Source organism: Schistocerca piceifrons, chromosome 2 (genome assembly GCF_021461385.2).
Source record: "Schistocerca piceifrons isolate TAMUIC-IGC-003096 chromosome 2, iqSchPice1.1, whole genome shotgun sequence".
NCBI lineage: Eukaryota > Metazoa > Arthropoda > Insecta > Orthoptera > Acrididae > Schistocerca > Schistocerca piceifrons.
Window position 1 is genome coordinate 664,499,629 of NC_060139.1, and position 17,067 is coordinate 664,516,695.

The window sequence follows — 17,067 nt, forward strand, 5'->3', positions numbered from 1 at the left end:
TGAAGGGGTTATTCTGTTCGATGTCCTTCCCCATGGTCAAACGATCAACTCTGAAGTGTATTGTGCTACTCTTCAGAAATTGAAGAAACGACTTCAGCGTGTTCGTAGGCACAAAAATCTGAACGAACTTCTCCTTCTTCATGACAACGCAAGACCTCACACAAGTCTTCGCACCCAAGAGGAGCTCACAAAACTTCAGTGGACTGTTCTTCCTCATGCACCCTACAGCCCCGATCTCGCACCGTCGGATTTCCATATGTTTGGCCCAATGAAGGACGCAATCCGTGGAAGGCACTACGCGGATGATGAAGAAGTTATTGATGCAGTACGACGTTGGCTCCGACATCGACCAGTGGAATGGTACCGTGCAGGCATACAGGCCCTCATTTCAAGGTGGCGTAAGGCCGTAGCATTGAACGGAGATTACGTTGAAAAATAGTGTTGTGTAGCTAAAAGATTGGGGAATAACCTGGTGTATTTCAATGCTGAATAAAACAACCCCTGTTTCAGAAAAAAATGTGTTGCATTACTTATTGAACTGCCCTCGTATAAGTGTATTTCTCAGATGAAGTAGGCACTAGGAATTCTAATTACAGGCTTCACGTTTTGCTAATCACTTTCTGGTTGCCAATATTGTAGTTAGAGAGCCAGTGTTGAGAACGGCAAACAACAACAACAACATTAAATAAATAATAGGAACATTTTATATAACAATAACTCCACCCGTCGCCCCACATATGGTGCATCGGCCGGGAAAAACAAAACATTTTATTAATAACAAACTACACCCACCGTCCCACAAAATATGCTAATCGGCTGGGAAATACAAAACATTATATAACAATTATTCCACCCGCCGCCCCATATGTGGTGCCAATCGGCCGGGAAATGCATCTTTTCTACATTACATTCTACATTATAACAAAAAATTATTCCACCCACCTCCCCACAACTTGCTCTGGTCATGACCACATTAGCTACCGAAACCTCAAAGAATGTCTCCAGTCTTTCGAGACAACCTTGCAACCTTTTATAAGAATCTCCACAGGTTTCGATACTTACTTATCGAAAACCTCCAAAATCCTGCACTTCTTCTTTCCTCACAAATCCCATACTGATACTTTCTCTTACCGCCCAATTTAAGTCTTTTCATGGCGAAGCATCGACCATTGGATTATTATCCGCTGCCCCAAAAGATCCAGGCAATAATTATAGAATGAACCACGTACACCTCCCATGACTTATCTTACCTCTTGTGACTATCCTAGTACCATAAAATACTTCGGACGAAACCTTGACCAGCAATCAACATGGAAACTTCTCCTATTAACCATTCAACAGAAAGCCCAAAATAGACTAAAACTAAGTTACCAAATATACTAACTGCCCAGAGCTGAGGATTACATCTTTCCACCATCCGCCACACCTATAAAACCTTAATCTGATATATTCTCTCTTTCGCTAATCCATGTTAATGTTACAAGGATATCCACCCTACTAAAGCTGCGTAAGTCCCTCCAAATCCTTTAACGTCACGCGCCTTGTCTCGCTTTCCAGTTCCCGTGCCACCATATGAATCCTCTGGCATCTCATCAAATCTCACCCCTCTCACCCTCCCCGCCCACAGATAGCACCGCTGCCTATCTTACACTATTCGCAAATCATATGGCAATAACCCTATTGTTTCACCTCTGATCACCAATCTGGTACACAGCAGCGCCTTAACAACAAATTCCACCGTCCTACACCTACACACACTCCACATCCTATCCCAGCGCAAATTCAACTACCACTACCACACAAGGCGATCTGCCTTGATGTCTATTGGTCCTACCAACAATAACTTCGCCACCTATCCCAATCCACATTAGGTTTGGCCCCACCCTCAACCCAGTCCCGTCCCTTTGTGGCATTACGGACCTGCTACACTCCTGTTCACTTTATCACTGTCCACCCCAACACCTACTTAACCTACATAGTTCCTATCTTATAGACCCCATATATTTTTTCTATCAATCACACTCAACCCCACAGAACATATTCTCTCCTCCCCAAATCCTTCCCTCCAAGTGCACACCCTTTAGGTGTTAAATGGAAGTACAGCGCTGCTTCTAAAAGGAATGCCACCTTTCTCTGATGTGTTTTTAAAAGTACAAGTTTTGCATTTTTAATTTTTAGACCTTTGATTTTAACCTAAATAAAATAAAAGGCAACAGTCTTAGTGTTCTTACGCAAACACCGACAAACTTTAATCCTTTTATAGTTTTCAAAAGTTGCTGTACAATTTTTCCTTATAATAATATTTGTTTTTTGTCTTTGTTATATTTTGAAAAGCTCTTGACTAAAGAGCGGAATGTTGTACCGTTGACAGCCCACCCGCAGCCCATATTAGGCGAGGGTGACGAAATTACAATTCAAAAGAAGAACTTCGATGATCAAATGAACGAATCCTGATTAGGATAGCGGTGGTGGCCGTCGTTACATGAATCTTGCCGAGGGCAGCAGAGTGTTAACGTCAGATTCTTGTAATCCACCTTTGGTCACCTCAGGGAATTTCTATCTTTATGTTTACATAATTCAGTTCAATAAATATTTACAGTTTAATTTTTCCTATATTTGTTATCATCGATGTATATTAATAGCTCGATCACTTCGTTTTGGCTTTTCACCATAATAGTGACCACAGTAGGATCTGCTGCTAGAATGCGTTTGAAATGGCTCATTTAAAGTCTATCCCCCCCCCCCCCCAGCTAATACCCTTAAGGAACACTAAACGGTGCTATAAGAATAGTAAACAGACTGACATTTAATAACACGACCTGATTTCTTCACATTTTTCTTCATCAAGCAACACCCAAAGAGCGAATGCCTGCTACTTGGCTGCAACGAATCCTGAGAAGCACATTTGTCATAAAGAGATATGGCTCAGTATAAGATAAACACACTGAGATCAAAAAGTTTCTCAGTAAATGTGCCAAAGTTCCAGTTTAATGACATTGTAGTAGATCCAAAGTTCACATCTTCCAGTTTTACTGTCAGATGGTGCTTCAACGTACACATGAAGATACTCATTAGAAGACGTGGTTCTGAATGAAAATATGTAAAATACGTACCATCAGACCAGTTCGTTAGGCGCAGTTTTCCGTAACAATACTTGGTGGCACATCGACCACGAATAGCTTTAATGTGGACCTCGTGATAACTTAAAAAATTAAAATTTTTCTTGAGTTTTCCCCCGTTAGGTTCAATCCTATCTGAAAATGACTGTCTAAAATTTAAGTTCTGTAGGACAAGGAGGGGTGGCCCTGAGCCTTCAGAATAGGAAAATCGGTTCAAATGGCTCTGAGCACTATGCGACTCAACTTCTGAGGTCATCAGTCGCCTAGAACTTAGAACTAATTAAACCTAACTAACCTAAGGACATCACACACATCCATGCCCGAGGCAGGATTCGAACCTGCGACCGTAGCGGTCACGCGGTTCCAGACTGAAGCGCCTTTAACCGCACGGCCACACCGGCCGGCAGGAAAATCGGTAATTTGTCAAAATATTATATGCGCATAATAAATTTGTCTTTTACCTAATGGCCGGCCGCGGTGGCCGAGCGGTTCTAGGCGCTTCAGTCCGGAACCGCGCTGCTGCTACGGTCGCAGGTTCGAATCCTGCCTCGGGCATGGATGTGTGTGATGTCCTTGCGTTAGTTAGGTTTAAGTAGTTCTAAATCTAGGGGACTGATGACCTCAGATGTTGAGTCCCATAGTGCTTAAAGCCATTTGAACCATTTTTACCGAATGTAGTAGGTTGTTTACCTCAGTTTCCTTAACTGAATGCATTCTTATCTAGCGGGTTGGTGATGTGCTGAATCAGTGACAAAAGGCACGTAACGAGATTGCACAATGAACTGAACCGTTCTTTTTTACTACCAGTCCGGGCCAACCCCAACGTCTTTTACTTTCTAGGAAGGCAGAAGTCGTAGCAAGTATAATGTCTACGTTTATGGGATATAACATATATTTTCTCGCATGTTATTCTCGAAGCAACTGGGAGTAACCTGCCATCTGTCAAACCAATTTATAGGTTTTTTTAGTAGTTTGCAAGTGTCTTTATTAACTGTGCATCAATGTGCGACAGAAATGTGTGGAAAGAGATAATTTCTTGGGAAATGTAAAAATTATAGTAAAGGAGCTGAGAAACTGAGTTCACAAGGTTTGTATAAACAACGGAGGCAACTACAAAAATATGCTGAATGGTCAGTGGAGGTTCATAAACGAAAAGGAACTACTTGTTTTCACAGACTTGAGGGTCAGAACACATGCTAATCCTTTAAAGGTCCTTGTTATAGAAGAAGGTAGCCAGTTATTCATCAATAAGCAGTTGAAAGGAGGACCATGCTCATGCATGGAATCGATCACAATTGTTTTAAAAAGAGAGTTTCTGTGCAAACAGAGACAGATGTGAAGAGGAGAGAATTAAGCGATAATTATACAGTTCACTAAGTTTTTTACGTATTCATGAACTTACGGCATGGGAACTTCCTTATTTTAAAAAAAAAAAGAATCGTTAAACGGAATTCTCTTTTCTTTACGTAGAGGTACATTTAAAATTTTATTTTATTCCGTTTTGAAAATTATTTCTTGAAGGTGGCCTCCGTTATGCTCAATGCATTTGGAGAGTCTAAATCAGAAGTTTCGGTCCACTTTCTCCAGCATGTCTCTGTCTATACTGGCCATAGCAGCAAGATTTATTGTTCCGCAGCTCACCAGGGTTTGTGGACGATTGGTATACAGCAGGGGTTTAAGACCGCCTCATATGAAAAAGTCCCAGGGCGAGAAATCTGACGAGCGTGCTAGCCAAGGAAGATCGCCCATCAGAGAGGTGACACAGTCGGGGAAGTGTTCGCGCAAGAGTCATTCATGTTCGTTCCATATGAGTCGTGGCGCCATCTTATTGGAACCAGACATCCCCCGCCTCTTCGGAAAGAAGAAACACCTCTATTGGACATACCATAAGGCTCAGAAGTGACCGTAACAGCCCTAACGTTCTTTTCGAAATACTATAGTCCAATAATGCCAATTTTGGGTAATGAACACCAAACAGTCAAACATTCTGTACTCAGAGGCTACTCGTGAAGCTCTCGGAGGGTTCGTGTCACAGAAGTATCGCAACTGATTCACGCAGAACGCATGGGGCAGATTTTCGCTCAAGGCTTCACTTGCATTTTTTCGTGAAACAAAACAGCATAGGTTAAGCGTGTGCATCACTGTCAGTTTGTGTGGATGAAATTTGATGTCTTCATGAAACATTAGCGTCACTGTGAAATCACAAATTGCAAGAGCAGCTGCATGTTTGCGAGCAGATCGTTTGGAGGTATTCAAAATCTCCAGCCTCTTCTTCTCTTTCTCCGGTGTCGTGGTGGTTCTCGAAGGTCTTAGTTGCTTTTCCTACTCACTACTACTATCCATAAACGTGTCCACCCACATAACACTCACTTTTCGGTCAGGGACACGACCTGCAGGAGCGATATTAAACTTTTCCCTGAGTGCACGCTGGGCTGCGACGACAGATCAGTCACTGGAAAAGTAAGGTGCCTGGGCGAACGGGTGCTGCTCTCTAGTCCACTGCATGATCACTACGAAACTAATCTTTTTTTAAAAAAAAAAAAAAAAAAAGAAAAAGTCAGACCAGCACAACATTGAATAACGGTGACGGTGTGGCGCGCGTTTCAAATAGGGAAGTTCCTGCGCCACACTCCGTGTAATAAACTGTACACCTATATTTTCTTGAAAACAATATAAAGAAAAACCTGCTGCCCATTCAGTGACGGTTATTTTACGCATACTGCCGTCGTGTGTTATGGAAAAGAGCAGGTGAACGTTGTAAATTGAACTCTTGCGGGATTAACCGCGATCTCTCTTTCGGTCATCTCACGCAGTATCTTTTCGTGCTCTAGGGCAGATCCACGAAACACCAGTGTTCCGCGGGAAATGAAGAAGCGCTAAGCGAAAAACTATTAACAAGACGGCGGTTATTTCGACAGTTTGACGACACTAATTATTTTCTTAAGTTTCTGTGTAATTAGTTATGATCTAAAATTGAAGTAATCAGTGAATAGAACAAGTTTCTCATTTCTTAAAAAAATGTTATTAACATTGAAAATAAATAAAGCATTCCACGAAAGTATCAGGCTTCTCAAAGTTTTGCGTCAGTGGAAAAATTTCGGAACCTCCTGCTCTTGGGCTTATCCGTCATACAAGAGAAAGAGATAAAGCTATTTGTTGCTTGAAAATGTTTGTGCCGGAAAGAATTTGAAATCTGACTATAATGAGAGAATAAATTCACTGTATTTCTGTTTTCTTTATCATTGTGCTTATCAAACATCTTCTGAAAAACTGTGTCCTTTCTGATGCCATGACGCCTTATATGGATTTCAGTATTCTTTCAAAACATTATAAATAATATATTTGCAATTGTGATATAGTAGTGTTACAACAATGGAAGCTGTTCCCCTACGAGTTATGCCGCCGTCACGATGTATGGGATGCAGTAAATTAAGTCATTTCACTGAACGATAAACGATTTTGTTGCATTAAATCTGTGTTGCAAAATTCTACAAAACGTTCGAATCCCTGTGTTTGTTTCATGTTTGTCGAATCAACGGATGAATCTACTAGAGTGATTTGCAGATATAGTGGCGCCGGACGCAGTTATCACCGACCCGACACCCATTTCTGGCAAAATGATGCTTTCCGCTGAGTCAAAACGCAGCTGACAGTGCCTGAGAAATTAAAAAAGAATGTGATCTATATTGTAAAAATGACGTATCAGTTAGTGTCAGCTACGTTTGCTAGCAGACTTTCGTGAATTAACATAACCTTTTTTGTTATGTGGTAGGCCTAGCATACTGTGAATGAATAACAAACAATTGAAAATGTTACCACCAATTCTGTGATCATGTTAAATGGAAACCTTTACCTAAATTCTGGAAGCAGAATAGAAACTAAGGGCTAAATAAGACGACGACATGTTGCTGTAGTGTAATCTCTGGTTCATATGGAAGAACCTTTCAGTGTGCTACGAGACACAAAGATCTATAAACTATATGTTACAGATAGTGCAGCGTTCAGCTATCAATATCTGGAAAAGAAAGCTAAATAAATGTCAAAAAGCCTGAGCCGTGCGAGAGCTTTTATCCATAGCTGCCGCTGTAGCCTAACATCTTTGGTCCATTGCCTGATAATAGCACCTCGGGCATCCCGCTCATTGGCAGCCACGTTGCTCTTTGCGCGGATAAAAGCTCTCCTCGAGCCAATGCAAGAAGGCTGGTTGAGCTACTACTGCAGTAGTGTGACTTGCAGGTGACATTTTTCTAATTGCTCCGTGTAATGCCGAGGGAATGGCTTCGGCAGTTCGCGTGGAGTGTTTAGTTTGACAACTCAATTGAAACGTAGATGGTCTCCTCAGGAGGATAGTTAAATTGTAATGTTCTTCGTTTTGGTAATTTGTTCTGTCCGCTATCTAAGCTGTTCCTAAGTGCTTTTTTTCGTATGTTTTGCTTATTTTGGTTACCAACTAAGACAAGCTACTAGTCGTAACTTTTCAAATGGTATTTCAACACATTAGTCACTAAGAAGACGCTTAGTGAATCACTTTTTTTTCTATTGCCTTTTATGGCGGCCAATAGTTGGAATAGTTTTTCATATTTTATTGCTGGTACCGTCATTATTCTGAGTGTTTTTCATATCATAAAATTTAATGGAATGTAAATTGCTTTTCTGTAGTGTCCGTCTGGAACATTAAGAGAGCTAAAACTTATTGTTGTTTCGGTATTTGATCTTACCGTTAAAAAATTTATTACCACTTGGAATATTCTGTGATTTAGCTAAAGTTTTTGTATTAAGCATGATGTCCTTATACAAAAGTTAAAATATTATGGGATAACAGGAGTAGCAGGCTGATGGTTCTCATCCTATATTTTTAATAGAAAACAGTGTGTGTCTGTATCAGGCTTACCACATAACAATAGTCATTCAAAATATGAAACCATCAGACAAGGGGTGCCCCAGGACTCTATTTTCGGTCCCTTGCTGTTACTATTGTATATTAATGACCTTCCATATGCAGTGTCACAAAATGCAAATTTTGTGTTATTTGCAGATGATACAAGTATTGGTATAAAAAAACAGTGCCCGTGATCTCACTGAGCAATCAGCTAATGAAATATTTGTAAGTACCAATGGGTGGTTCACAGTAAATGGATTGTCACTGGATTTTTACAAGAGCCAGTACATACAGTTTAGTACCTCACAAAGAATACATGATCATATAAGTATAATGTATTCAAACACTCAAATTAAAGCTGTAGACACGGTCAAATTTTTAGGGCTACAAATTGACCACAACCTGAATTGGAAAACTCACACTCTAGACTTAATGAAACGCCTTAATTCAGCTACATTTGCAGTACGCATGATAGCAGAAATAGGTGATTTAAAAATGAAGAAGTTCGTGTATTCGGCCTACGTCCATTCACTAATGAGATATGGAATCATCTTTTGGGGAACTACTCTCACAAAGAGATTATTTTCAAAATTCAGTAACGAGTCATTAGAATTATATCTAGTGTCAGTCCTAGATCGTCATGCAAGAACCTCTTTAAGAAACTTGGTATTCTAACTATTACTTCTCAGTACATGTACTCATTGATGTCCTTTGTCATTTCCAACATGTCTCTTTTTACACAAAATAGTGCAGAACATGATTATAATACCAGAACCAAAAACAATCTGTATAAGGACTATAAAAACTTAACATTAGTACAAAAAGAAGTCAAATACATGGGTACTCATATATTCAATAACTCACCAGAGCTTATCAAAGGTCTTGTAAGTGATAAAGATCGGTTTCAAAGTGAATTAAAGAACTTCCTGAATGAGATTTTCACTCTGCAGCGGAGTGTGCGCTGATATGAAACTTCCTGGCAGATTAAAACTGTGTGCCCGACCGAGACTCGAACTCGGGACTCGGGACTCGGGCACACAGTTTTAATCTGCCAGGAAGTTTCAAAGAACTTCCTGTTGGCCAACTCCTCCTACTCCATCGATGAATATCTTCACAAGGGTTATAGCTCATACTATGTCTGCATTAGAATTATACAATATCCATATATCTGAGGAAAAAACTGGCTCCTTCCACATCGCAGAGACTCCTCTCCATGGGTTCAAATGGCTCTGAGCACTATGGGACTTAACTTCTGAGGTCATCAGTCCCCTAGAAAACTAATTAAACCTAACTAACCTACGGACATCACACACATCCATGCCCGAGGCAGGATTCGAACCTGCGACCGTAGCGGTCGCACGGTTCCAGACTGTAGCGCCTAGAACCGCTCCGCCACCTCGGCCGGCTCCTCTCCATGGGATCCATGGAAAACGATAAATTCAATGTAACGTAATTGATGATGTGTCTATTTACATGATCCAACACCTTACCACTCACTAGCCTAGCTCCCTACCGATTCAGAGCTCTGACTTTCATATTTCTATCTGCCAGGCACTTAATTTGCAGAGTATACATGTAGATGTACATGAATTGGTAAATTCATTGAGATAAACAATTTGAAACTGAGAGGTCAAGTCGCTGCTCTGTAGACTGAGTATGTCTGGATAACTTAACGACCCAGTCAGTGACTACAAGAATGCTATGCAACTTTGACTGGTCAATATTTTAATTGAAATATTAGAAGATAGTGCCCCTGATTTTTACATATCTCCGAAAAAAATCATGCTGTACCGACCAACTGAATAGAGAGAAGAATGTTACAAAAGTGATTTAGGCCCAAGACGAAATATTTCATTTGCTTCCGCAGATAACGCGGCAGCGTATGTTTACAACACAGGGTCTGGCAGGGAAGTATTACGTTTCAGACTCCGCTATAACTTAAGTGGTGGCGGAAGCATCGCATGCGCAATGGTTGATGTACATTAGTATTAGTTGCCCTGGCAGTAGCCACAGAGCCTTGGACTTTGTTTACGACATCTTCGTTGTAATCGGTCATTCGGTAGTACAGGGACTTCGCCATCAGTTTAATGTTAGCCGACACGGTGCCGTCCCATCTCGACCAACAGTAATCAAGTGGTTCCCAATAATAAAGTCGTTCCACAACTTCAGAATGAGAGGAACGGTGAGGACTGCAATAGCTTGGGGAGGTATTCGGGCTGTTATAAAAGCAGAAAACATCCAGAAAGTTCGACACGCTATGGCGGCCAGCCCTCGCACTCAACGGTGCGTCAGCCCGCGCTTTGTGTGTTTCAGACAGATCAGTTCGCGGCGTTTTGCACTTTGATCTCCACTTTAATTATTTCTAATATTGCGTTATAAAAATTAAAAACCGTTTACCATAGCTGTCTCCTATTGTCGCCTTAGTCATCTTTCATCCTAATTAGACTTATAAATAAAAAACGAAAATTGTTGATGCGTTGCACCATGAGGCAGAACCATCGGTTCTGGAAATATTAAGAAGACTAAAATAGGACTCGATAAAATATTTAAAATAATGAATAATGGAATTGAACAGAATGTTTCTAATAAAAATAAGAGTATTTTTTACCAGATTTGGTGGTCTGAGGGGCAAGTTCCTTAGCAAAGATACTGCGCAGTTGAATGTAAATGAAAATTTCATCAACGCTCAACACCAAGTTGTTAAAATGGAAGTTTGTGTTTGCTCAAGACGGAAAGTAACCAAAAACAAATTTATTCGAGAGAGATGTCAAACTAATGGAGGATTATAATAAATAATTTACATACAAAACGAGAAAGCACTATGTCATCCAGGTCGTATCAAAGTACCGCTGTAAGCTTCCATTGGATAAAGAGACTTGTCAAAAAAGAATAACCAGTTTTGGTGGGAAAATAAGATTTTCTCGTCATAAAGGTTTAATAATAAAGTTAACATAGTGGTACTAACAACTGAGCTTCAGGTAATAAAGTTATTGGCTGATCAGTTACTTTTGAGCGATATTTTTAGGTAAGAAAACATACATGATTTCTGTATTTTTTTCTGGCTTGAGAAGGGACACTTAGTTTCACCCAATATTCATATTTTGCAGCGTGTGCCCACTAGCGAGGGCAAAGTCCACTTTCAACCAATACAAATGCGACCCATGTCGCACTTGATTCTTTCTCCACTCAGCTTCGAGAACAGACCATACTCCTAAAATTCCAACTATACGTTATTCATGATATGTTAAGGCGCTGTGATTCACAATTTTGAAACACATAACTGAACATCAAGACCACAGCGTGAAAAAAACGGTGAAAATATGTGTTTAAAAAGATATTCACATTGATTTTTAAATAAGCCGAAAAGGTAGAAATAGTGTACTTGACCAATTGTTACATTTACAGTACCTTCTTCCACAGTATCAGTGGACACTACTAAGCATAAGTGAATTCTGGGAATGTTACCATGTCTGACGCGTGCATGTTTCTGCATTCATGTAGAATGGTTAGATCTATGAAATCAAAAGACATTATTTAGTTAAATAATCAGAACGTTAACATCATTGGAGTAATGAACAACATCTGACGTGCTTCTCCTTATTGAAACACCAAAATAACATTGCTCAAGGAAAAACCAGACCATCTGTATAGCACGTGTGTTTGAATACATCTAGCTAACTCTCTAACAACATCTGACGTGCTTCTCCTTATTGAAACACCAAAATAACATTGCTCAAGGAAAAACCAGACCATCTGTATAGCACGTGTGTTTGAATACAACTAGCTAACTCTCTAAAGGCTTAATACGAAGTTGTAGCAGTAATACGTGACTGGATGCAATGAAAATTTGTTGTATTCATGATGTGACGTATATCAATACAGAGTTGAGTGCTTTCGATTAGGTGAGATCCCTATTCAAAGACACTGCAGTTGTTTAGATGATGCGAAGCATTATCTGGCAGTACTGGTAAAATGTAAGTCAGCTGCTACATTAAGCGATGCTAAGAAGTGACATCACGGAAACGTTTGCATGGTAATCAACCTCCACACGCGCGTCTTGGCACTTCTCCAGCTGCGAAGAGCGGCTGCTTCCGTTGCGCAATCAGCTGCAGACACTGACAGCTGTCATGGCTCCGGACGCCAGTGGTCGCAGTCTGACCTCGATACGCTTCATGGTGAGTCACACTAGCCACTTGCAGTGACCGAGTCACCAACTGTGTCATGGCCAGTTCTGTCTGCACGCTCCTAGATACAGCGATTAAAGCTATCTTCTAAGTGCGAGTAATCCATTTGACTTTCTTTTCTGTAGAGGACTGCCACAGGGAAACGAGACTGATGATGCAAAATTTTTATTTGTCAAACATGTGAAATATGTTGGAAGGCATTCAGAAGATCCTTTCGTAATCTCTAAAATCTTTGCAGGAAGTGAAAGCAAACGACTGCTCAAGCTGAGGAGAAGAATCTAGAGACATACCGTCAGACATCTGGAAAAATATTATCCGCTCAATCTCGAAGAATGCAAGCCCGGTACGACAACTGTCGCACAATCAGCTTAAGAGCTTAAACATCCTTGTTGATGACAAGAATAATATTCAGAAGACTGGAAAAGAAAATTGAAGATCTGCTGGATGACGATCAGTTTGGCTTCAAGAAAGGCAGAGGCACAAGAGAGGTAATTCTCAGGTTGCGTTTCATAATGGAAGCGAGACTTAACATTTCCATAGGATTTGTTGACCTAGAAAAAGCGTTCGACAATGTAAAGTGGTGCAAGATGTCAGAAATTATCTCGAAAAACGGTGTAAGCTGGAAGGATAGACGGGAAGTACGCAGTATGTGTAAGAATCAAGAGGGAACAACAACAATGGAAGGCCGAGAACGTAGTGGTCAAAGCAGAAGGGGTATAAAACACAGGTATGTAGTGGTTAGCTACTACTGTTGTCTATTCATCGAAAGAGCGATGGCGGAAATATTCAGGTTGAAAGTATAAGATTCTCAGCTATCCTCAGTGACACTGAGGAACTGCAACGCCAGTGCAGTGAAATAAACAGTCCAGTGAACAGATACTACATATTGAGAGTAAAGGAAAACATTTCAGCATGTATGGAAGTGTACTGTGATCGATGGAGAAATGAAAAGAATTGATGCGTTTGAGACGAGATGGTGTGGATGAATGACGAAAATTAGGTGGATTGATGATATCAGAAATTTGGAAATTCGAGGATAGTAACAAGTGTAAATCATTGACAAGAAGAAGGGATTGGCTGCTAAAGACACGTCTTAAGATATCAATGAGTAATTTCCGTGCCACTAGAGCGTAAAAGCTATAGGGGTATATAGAGTTTGCTTCTAAGTGCTACTCTAAGTTGAAGAGGCTGACTGAGGAGAGGAATTCGTAAAGGGGCTACATCAAACCAATCACAATGATGATAATCACAAAGAGTGTCCAATCAGGATTTCCGTGGGCACTGCAAATCGCTTAAGGCAAACGCTGCGGCTGTTACTTTGAAAAAGACTTCGGCCTCCTCTATCCTTGTCCTAAAGACGTCATTGACGGACCTTTCAAGCACAATCTTTCACTTTGTTCCGTGATACGTTGTTTTCATGTTTCTGTTATGTTTTGTAAGAGTTCTACGCACAGGCTAAGTTCCTCCGATTTTCAAACGTTTGATTGTTATAGTTATTCGGGAAATTTATCCCAGATTTGAAAATTTTTCGAGACTAAATTTTTTCAGCAAGCATAATTAATAGATCATCAAGATTTGCTGAACGTGTGATCTCAAATGGACTTCATATTACAACTAAAATAGGTCATTTACTAGCTGCAAGGCAAAAGCAATGCTGTTCTTTCAGTACAAGAAGAGAACACTTCGTTTGTAACGAAAATGATTCTAATCCTTGTTAATTTAGAGAATTTGTGTGAAGATGCTTACATCAAGCGTCTCAGAGATCTACACTACTGGACATTAAAATTACTACACCACGAAGATGACGTGCTACAGACGCGAAATTTAACCGACATGAAGAAGATGCTGTGGTATGCAAATGATTAGCTTTTCAGAGCATTCACACAAGGTTGGCGCCGTTGGACACACCTACAACGTGCTGACATGAGGAAAGTTTCCAACCGATTTCTCATACACAAACAGCAGTTGACCGGCGTTAGCTGGTGAAACGTTGTTGTGATGCCTCGTGTAAGGAGGAGAAATGCGTACCATCACCTATCCGACTTTGATAGAGATCGGATTGTAGCCTATCGCGATTGCGGTTTATCATATCGCGACATTGCTGCTCGCGTTGGTCGAGATCGAATGACTTAACAGAACATGGAATCGGTGGGTTCAGGAGGGTAATAAGGAACGCCGTGCTGGATCCCAACGGCCTCGTATCACTAGCAGTCGAGATGACAGGCATCTTATCCGCATGGCTGTAACGGATCGTGCAGCCACGTCTCGATCCCTGAGTCTACAGATGTAGACGTTTGCGAGACAACAACTATCTGCACCAACAGTTCGACGACGTTTGCAGCAGCATGGACTATCAGCTCGGAGACCATGGAGCGGTTACCCTTGACGCAGCATCACAGACAGGACGAACCTGAGTGCACGAATGGCAAAACGTCGTTTTTTCGGATGAGTCCAGGTTCTGTTTACAACATCATGATGGTCGCATCCGTGTTTGGTGACATCGCGGTGAACGCACATTATAAGCGTGTATTCGTCATCGCCATACTGGCGTATCACCCGGCGTGATGGTATGGGGTGCCATTGGTTACACGTCTCGGTCACCTCTTGTTCGCATTGACGGCATTTTGAACAGTGGACGTTACATTTCTGATGTGTTACGACCCGTGGCTCTACCCTTCATTCGATCCTTGTGAAAACCTACATTTCGGCAGGATATTGCACGACCGCATGTTGCAGGTCCTGTACGGGTCTTTCTAGATACAGAAAATGTTCGACTGCTGCCCTGGCCGGCAAATTCTCCAGATCACTCAGCAATTGAAAACGTCTGGTCAATGGTAGCCGAGCAACAGGCTCGTCACAATACGCCAGTCACTACTCTTGATGAACTGTGGTATCGTGTTGGAGCTGGTTGAAGCTGCATGGGTAGTTGTTCCTGTACACGCCATCCAAGTTCTGTTTGACTCAATGCCCAGGCGTATCAAGGCCGTTATTACGGCCAGAGATGGTTGATCTGGGTATTGATTTCTCAGGATCTATGCACTCAAATTGCGTGAAAATGTAATCACATGTCAGTTCTAGTGTATATATTTGTCCAATGAATACCCGTTTATCATCTACATTTCTTCTTGGTGTAGCAATTTTAATGGCCAGTATTGTAGAAAGCGCTTAACGACTTCACATTAAAATGCCTAAGGGAAATAATCACACTATTTCCGCAATGGAGATTTTTAACTGCAATTACTGACTTTGAGAAGCTGCGAATATTTTCCTTGTTTTGTACGAATCATGCCTCTCCATCCTCTGCGTTTCTCTTTTCATATCCAAGTAACAACTATATCCAAAACCCTATTAATTTTACAGTTTTCCTCCTCCGCATTTACTTACTTCCCAAATAAGTATTTCGGGATGGCCTGGCAGATGCTTTCAAACCAAGTACTCATATTTTCAGACGTCAAGGCAGATGTCGACACAATAATAGTTTCAGATAATCAATGAATTGTGTGGTCTACATTTATAACGGTAATATTTTTCCAAACTGACGCTTCTTATATTTCAGTTATTTCCAGAGATTTCTTTCCTCACCCATTGTCATTATTACGGTTTCATATCCTCGCTTATCTGTTCACATTTGTTTTTTATTTATATTCTTCGATTGCGCCATTTTTCAGATACATCCAGTCTTTTTTTTTCGTATTCCACATTGACCACTTCTCATGCCTAGACAGTCATGTGCTCCGGCTGAGCCGTGCATGGCTCGACGCCCCACCATTTCGTATTTTACGTCCTGTTTTAACGTATTTCCATCTCACCACGTTGATTTAAATTACTGGTGTTACTGAGTTGCTGTTCACCCTGACCATCATCGGCGGTAGTAGCGCTTATCGATAGGATCTTTGCTCGGCTGCTATGACTTTCCGGTTGTCATTTGTTGTGGAGTGAATCGGAACATGCGAGGAGGAGAGTTCACGGCCGCAGTTCGGGTCGTGAGTTGGGCCCTGCCAGGGAGTCGCAACGCGTCCGGAGCGCAGCCCGAGCCAGCCAGTCGCCGGCTTGCAGCAGCAGTGAGCCCTGCATGGACTCCCCAGCGTATTTTTACTATGCTACACTCCTGGAAATTGAAATAAGAACACCGTGAATTCATTGTCCCAGGAAGGGGAAACTTTATTGACACATTCCTGGGGTCAGATACATCACATGATCACACTGACAGAACCACAGGCACATAGACACAGGCAACAGAGCATGCACAATGTCGGCACTAGTACAGTGTATATCCACCTTTCGCAGCAATGCAGGCTGCTATTCTCCCATGGGGACGATCGTAGAGATGCTGGATGTAGTCCTGTGGAACGGCGTGCCATGCCATTTCCACCTGGCGCCTCAGTTGGACCAGCGTTCGTGCTGGACGTGCAGACCGCGTGAGACGACGCTTCATCCAGTCCCAAACATGCTCAATGGGGGACAGATCCGGAGATCTTGCTGGCCAGGGTAGTTGACTTACACCTTTTAGAGCACGTTGGGTGGCACGGGATACATGCGGACGTGCATTGTGCTGGTGGAACAGCAAGTTCCCTTGCCGGTCTAGGAATGGTAGAACCATGGGTTCGATGACGGTTTGGATGTACCGTGCACTATTCAGTGTCCCCTCGACGAGCACCAGTGGTGTACCGCCAGTGTAGGAGATCGCTCCCCACACCATGATGCCGGGTGTTGGCCCTGTGTGCCTCGGTCGTATGCAGTCCTGATTGTGGCGCTCACCTGCACGGCGCCAAACACGCATACGACCATCATTGGCACCAAGGCAGAAGCGACTCTCATCACTGAAGACGACACGTCTCCATTCGTCCCTCCATTCACGCCGGTCGCGACACCACTGGAGGCGGGC